The sequence below is a fragment of the Ctenocephalides felis genome, unplaced genomic scaffold (genome assembly GCF_003426905.1).
Source record: "Ctenocephalides felis isolate EL2017-DRISC unplaced genomic scaffold, ASM342690v1 CF-g0.4_SCAFFOLD_01886, whole genome shotgun sequence".
NCBI lineage: Eukaryota > Metazoa > Arthropoda > Insecta > Siphonaptera > Pulicidae > Ctenocephalides > Ctenocephalides felis.
The window spans coordinates 106,814,853-106,821,743 of NW_020538040.1; the positions used below are offsets into that span (position 1 = coordinate 106,814,853).

The window sequence follows — 6,891 nt, forward strand, 5'->3', positions numbered from 1 at the left end:
CTTGCTCGTGGTCTTGGACGTGTTCTTGGTCGTGGTCTTAACTTGTTGCCCTGGTCTTAATCTTGGTCTTGGTATTGGTCTTGGTCTTAATTTGTTGCCCTGGCCTTGGTCTTGGTCTTGGTCTTGGTCTTAACTTGTTGCCCTGGTCTTGGTCTTGGTATTGGTATTGGTATTGGTCTTGGTCTTAACTTGTTGCCCTGGTCTTGGTCTTGGTCTTGGTATTGGTATTGGTCTTGTTATTGGTCTTGGTTTTGGTCTTGGTCTTAACTTGTTGCCCTGGTCTTGGTCTTGGTCTTGGTCTTAACTTGTTGCCCTGGTCTTGGTCTTGGTCTTGGTCTTGGTCTTGGTCTTGGTCTTAACTTGTTGGTCTTAACTGTACAACCAAGTGCGAATTGTAAACCGTTGTGACATTGTTACATTTTATTTCTGAGTATTCGGACTAAGTCACATCAACACATAATGTACAAATTGAAGAAAACTGTAGGAAGTGGAAAAAACAAGTAATGTATGAAAACTAGGTATATATTTGATTTATTTTATTAATTAATGATACATCAATCATGTATACAATCAATTATGATATTCAATATTGATATCAATTATGATATCAATTACGATATTTAGGATAAATCAATTATGTATTCATCCATGTAACATAATTAATGTTCTTTTTTTTCAGATCCTTCTAATTCAACTGTCACTAATCTGAAGAAGTTCCACACTGATAACCTTCTCTAAAAGAATGAACCAACTGCTATCATCAACCCAACAGACTTTATCGACTCTAGTCAATCAAACGTAAGTAAGCTCATATCAAGTATGTATCAGGCTGTATGTATCCTTTCTCAAACATTTTAAAAGATGTTTTCTAACCTTTTGTTTTTTTTATTGCAGGTTCAATTCTCCACTAATAAACCAACTGCTATCATCAACCCAACAGACTTTATCGACTCTAGTCAATCAAATGGTAAGTCTCCGCGGTCTCGGTCTTGGTCTCGGTCTTGGTCTTGGTCTCGGTCTTGGTCTTGGTCTTGATCTTGGTCTCGGTCTCGGTCTCGGTCTCGGTCTCGGTCTCGGTCTCGGTCTCGGTCTCGGTCTCGGTCTCGGTCTCGGTCTCGTCTCGGTCTCGGTCTCGGTCTCGGTCTCGGTCTCGGTCTCGGTCTCGGTCTCGGTCTCGGTCTCGGTCTCGGTCTCGGTCTCGGTCTCGGTCTCGGTCTCGGTCTCCTTGGTCTCGGTCTTGGTCTCGGTCTTGGTCTCGGTCTTGGTCTCGGTCTTGGTCTCGGTCTTGGTCTCGGTCTCCTCGGTATTGGTCTCGGTCTCCTCGGTGTTGGTCTCGGTCTCCACGGTCTTGGTCTTGGTCTCCACGGTCTTGGTCTTGGTCTCGGTCTCGGTCTCGGTCTCGGTCTCGGTCTCGGTCTCGGTCTCGGTCTCGGTCTCGGTCTCGGTCTCGGTCTCGGTCTCGGTCTTGGTCTCGGTCTCGGTCTCCTCGGTCTCCTCGGTCTTGGTCTTGGTCTTGGTCTTGGTCTCGGTCTCGGTCTCCTCGGTCTCCTCGGTCTCGGTCTCCTTGGTCTTGGTCTCCTTGGTCTTGGTCTCCTTGGTCTTGATCTCCTTGGTCTTGGTCTTGGTCTTGGTCTCCTTGGTCTTGGTCTCCTCGGTTTGGTCTTGGTCTTGGTCTTGTTCTCGGTGTCCTCGGTCTCGGTCTCGGTCTTGGTCTCGGTCTTGGTCTTGGTCTCCTCGGTCTCCTCGATCTCCTCGGTCTCGGTCTCGGTCTCGGTCTCGGTCTCCTCGGTCTCGGTCTCCTCGGTCTCGGTCTTGGTCTCGGTCTTGGTCTCGGTCTTGGTCTCGGTCTTGGTCTCGGACTTGGTCTCGGTCTCGGTCTCCTCGGTCTCGGTTTTGGTCTCGGTCTTGGTCTCGGTCTCGGTCTCCTTGGTCTTGGTCTTGGTCTCGGTCTCGGTCTCGGTCTCCTCGGTCTCGGTCTTGGTCTCGGTCTCGGTCTCCTCGGTCTCCTCGGTCTTGGTCTTGGTCTTGGTCTTGGTCTCGGTCTCGGTCTCCTCGGTCTCCTCGGTCTCCTCGGTCTCGGTCTCCTTGGTCTTGGTATCCTTGGTCTTGGTCTCCTTGGTCTTGGTCTCCTTGGTCTTGGTCTTGGTCTTGGTCTCCTTGGTCTTGGTCTCCTCGGTCTTGGTCTTGGTCTTGGTCTTGTTCTCGGTCTCCTCGGTCTCGGTCTCGGTCTTGGTCTCGGTCTTGGTCTTGGTCTCCTCGGTCTCCTCGATCTCCTCGGTCTCGGTCTCGGTCTTGGTCTCGGTCTCCTCGGTCTCGGTCTTGGTCTCGGTCTTGGTCTCGGACTTGGTCTCGGTCTCGGTCTCCTCGGTCTCGGTTTTGGTCTCGGTCTTGGTCTCGGTCTCGGTCTCCTCGGTCTTGGTCTTGGTCTCGGTTTCGGTCTCCTCGGTCTCGGTCTTGATCTCGGTCTCCTCGATCTCCTCGATCTTGGTCTCGGTCTCCTCGGTCTTGGTCTCGGTTTCGGTCTCCTCGGTCTTGGTCTCGGTCTCGGTCTCGGTCTCGGTCTCGGTCTCGGTCTCGGTCTTGGTCTTGTATCCTTTCTCAAACATTTCGATATTTGTATTCTAACATTATGTTTTTTTTTTATTTCAGGTTTAATTCTCCACTACTGAACCCACTGCTATCATCAGCCCAACCGACTTTATCGACTTTAGTCAATCAAACGTAAGTAAGCTCATATCAAGTATCTATCAGGCTGTATGTATTAAATTGTCCTGGCTGGTGGTTGATATATTGGGAGGTATGTTCTGGATCACCAGTACAACCAGGAATTGTAATGATAGGCTGGACCCGAGCGGTAAACAGTTGAATAGTTGTTGAAATATTATATTTGTGATGTGGACTCTCCAGAGTCCACTGGTAGTGTGAAAGGCCTTTAGGACGAACAGCGATTGATAGTAATTTGCAAACACACTTCTTTCTTCGAATGATACTTTTATTATTCACTATTTTTACAATTAATATTTATTGATAACCTTTTGGTTATCATATCAGCAAAGACTACATTTTACTGAATACTATGTCTGGCTCTAAGCTTGACTCTAAGCTTGACTCCAGGTTTGACTGACTGTCTAACTTTTGTCTAACTCTTATATACTAATTCATTGTTTACAACCTATTTACAAAATCCAACAGTAAGCACTTCCGAAGTCCGCGTAACCTACATATAACTAGCAACGCGTTTTGTAATTATTAAACAAAATAATGATTCGAATTGTTATTACAGTTCAACCTCCCTCTTCAAAAGTTTTTCGTCCTCGGAAAACTATAAAAATTAAGAAAAAATTGAAAAAAAAATGAGTTCCATCTCTTCTTCCTTCGGCCCTTAAAAACTTTTGTCCTCAAAAGTGTCATTACTGTTAGAATATGTTTACAAATAATGTGCTCTGAAAAAAAAATCTTATAATAATTTTATTTTTATCTCTACATTAATAAATCTTTAATAACATACATACAAAAAAAAAATCAGCAGTTGAATGCAAATTAGATGGTCGCTGATTATGTAAAGGCATCACTGAAATTTAAAATGTTATTCCGGTAAAACAAAATATGTTTCGAACAACTTACCATAAATGATGCAAAATATTTTTTTTTTAAAACTGTTATCAATAGAGCATAAAAATCATAATATGAAAAATGTCTTTAAAATCTGCAAAAAATATTAATGGCGTAAAGAATCTTGCATTTGATAATTTAAATCATAAATAGTAATTAATAAAAATTTAATTTTACGTTGTATTGTTAATACTTGATATATTCGAAATTTGCTGGGTAATCAAAATTGAACAAATGTTGCTTTGAAATATGAGAATCTGCTTATGTCAACCAAACATAATGACTTGCGTTGTTACTATTGTGTTTACACCTGGCGAGTTTTTATTTTTTTCCGGTATTTATAATTAAACAATTTTGGTGCTGTTCTGAATATAATAAAATCGGGAATGTTTCTCTTCTTTACATGAGTTTGCGACGATATCAATTTTCTGCTGCTTTGGCTTTGTAAATGGCTTGCATATTTCTTCTTTGTGTTCAAATTCATATTCTTACGGTTGAACATATCTGTCATAGTGGCTATATTTTCATTTATAGACAATTTCCGTTGTGAAGGTATTTTTCTTATCATATTAATATTATATTCCCTGATTTCTTGATTATTTTCTTCTATAATTTCATCATTAATTTTTCTTCTTTTAATATTTCTTTTCTTTTTCTTTTTCTTCTTTATTTTAATGGGAATAGTTTTCATATATTCTGGTCCTTCATCATTAAGTATTCTTATTTCTTCTTGTTTATCATTAATTTCTTTCATGTCGTAAACCTCATCTTGGGTTTGTTCCATATCTTGTGCCACATATATGTTCAGATCCTTTTCTTCTTCGTATGAATTTGTTCGTATGGTTTGTTCCATATCTTCTGCCTCATATAGATCCTTTTTTTCTTCGTATGAATTTGTTCGTATGGTTTGTTCCATATCTTCTGCTTCATATAGATTCTTTTCTTCCTCGTATGAATTTGCACGTATGGTTTGTTCCATATCTTCGGCCACATATAGATCCTTTTCTTCTTCGTATGAATTTGCAGCGATCGTCGTCAACTCTTCTATTTTGGTGTTGTGAGTCAAACTTTCTGCTTTGTATTCTTCTTGTTCTTTGGATTCTTCGGACTCTTCGGACTCTTCTTGTTCTTCGGATTCTTCGGATTCTCCGGACTCTTCGGACTCTTCTTTAGTTGTTATGAATGCCTTGTATGTATCATCATATGTTTTTGTATATTTCAGATCCTTATTACTTTCGTAGTCCATTCTATCGTCATTTCCACCATTGTAGATTCTAAGTTTGTCATCTCTTTTCCTATTTGTAAGTTTTCGACATTGGTTAATGTGGTGTCCCCTTTTCTTGCAGTATCTGCAAGTGACGAATGGGTTGTATTTTTTATCAGATCTGATGTTTAAATATTTTTCTTCCTTTGCAGCGATGTGCATAGCATCCTTCAAATTTTCCGGTTTGGCTGCTTTAACTATAATTTCAAGTCCAATGGTAGGCCTTTAACAAAAACTGCCAAAGCCAAGTCACAATATGATGGATACGCTATTTCATTTTGTGTAAAATAGCATTCGTTGTTTATTAACGTAAGCAAATCTCAAGTTTCTCTGCAAATTCCTCAATCGATTCCCCATTTTTTCTTGTTGTTGTTGCTAGCTCGTGATGTAACTCAGATTGACCTTCTATCTTTAAAACGTTTAATTAAATAGGTTTGATATTATCCCATAACTGATAATCAGCCCGTCTAATGCAATCAAAAGCTGTTCCACAATTTACAATAACAATTTTTGATATAAATTTATATGTCTTAAAATCTACATCATCTAAAATTGAGTCTACAGTACTTAAAAATCTATAAAGGTCATCTGAATTGCCATTGAATTCGGGTATAGTGCTAATTGCTAATTGAATTCTAAATTTATTTATTTCTATACTATTATCTTTACCTTTTCTAGCTTCTTCAAAAATGGGTTCCATCTTGAGATATGATTAAATTTTGATTTGCTTACTTGAATCCGATGAGATAGTTATGTCCAAGTTAGTCGTAGTCTCGCGTTCGTTCTAAAGTGCTTCGGTAGGCGCCACCATCCCTTAGTTTGTGCTGTGAACGATCGTTCGGTTTGTCGAGTTGTGGCAGCTTTGAACTCGATGTCTCCGTCAGAAAATTCTTCAGCGTTACGAGGGAAAAAACCGCTAAGCCACCATGAATTGTCCTGGCTGGTGGTTGATATATTGGGAGGTATAGTTTGGATCACCAGTACAACCAGGAATTGTAATGATAGGCTGGACCCGAGCGGTAAACAGTTGAATAGTTGTTGAAATATTATATTTGTGATGTGGACTCTCCAGAGTCCACTGGTAGTGTGAAAGGCCTTTAGGACGAACAGCGATTGATAGTAATTTGCAAACACACTTCTTTCTTCGAATGATACTTTATTATTCACTATTTTTACAATTAATATTTGTTGATAACCTTTGGTTATCATATCAGCAAAGACTACATTTTACTGAATACTATGTCTGGCTCTAAGCTTGACTCTAAGCTTGACTCCAGGTTTGACTGACTGTCTAACTTTTGTCTAACTCTTATATACTAATTCATTGTTTACAACCTATTTACAAAATCCAACAGTAAGCACTTCCGAAGTCCGCGTAACCTACATATAACTAGCAACGCGTTTTGTAATTATTAAACAAAATAATGATTCGAATTGTTATTACAGTTCAGTATCCTTTCACAAACATTTTAAAAGATGTTTTCTAACCTTTTGTTTTTTTTATTGCAGGTTCTATTCTCCAATAATGAACCAACTGCTATCATCAACCCAACAGGCTTTATCGACTCTAGTCAATCAAACGGTAAGTCTCCGCGGTCTCGGTCTTGGTCTCGGTTTCGGTTTTGGTCTCCTCGGTCTTGGTCTCGGTTTCGGTCTCCTCGGTCTTGGTCTCGGTCTCGGTCTCGGTCTCCTCGGTCTTGGTCTTGGTCTCGGTCTCGGTCTCCTCGGTCTTGGTCTCGGTCTCGGTCTCGGTCTCGGTCTTGGTCTCGGTCTTGGTCTCGGTCTTGGTCTCGGTCTTGGTCTCGGTCTCCTCGGTCTTGGTCTTGGTCTTGGTCTCGGTCTCCTCGGTCTTGGTCTTGGTCTCGGTCTTGGTCTCGGTCTTGGTCTCGGTCTTGGTCTCGGTCTCCTCGGTCTTGGTCTCCTCGGTCTCCTCGGTCTCGGTCTTGGTCTCGGTCTCCTCGGACTCGGTCTCCTCGGACTCGGTCTCCTCGGTCTCGGTCTTGGTCTCGGTCTCC

At 41.3% G+C, this 6,891-nt stretch overlaps 1 long non-coding RNA gene across 1 annotated transcript in view; it reads left to right on the plus strand.

The window, feature by feature from the left end:
- Nucleotides 1–6,417: 6,417 nt before the first annotated feature.
- LOC113378216 overlaps nucleotides 6,418–6,891 on the plus strand; it is a 4,269-nt gene continuing 3,795 nt past the window's right edge. Inside the window, exon 1 of the long non-coding RNA XR_003367160.1 lies at nucleotides 6,418–6,458. This is a non-coding gene — a long non-coding RNA (uncharacterized LOC113378216). The remainder of the gene's footprint in view (nucleotides 6,459–6,891) is intronic.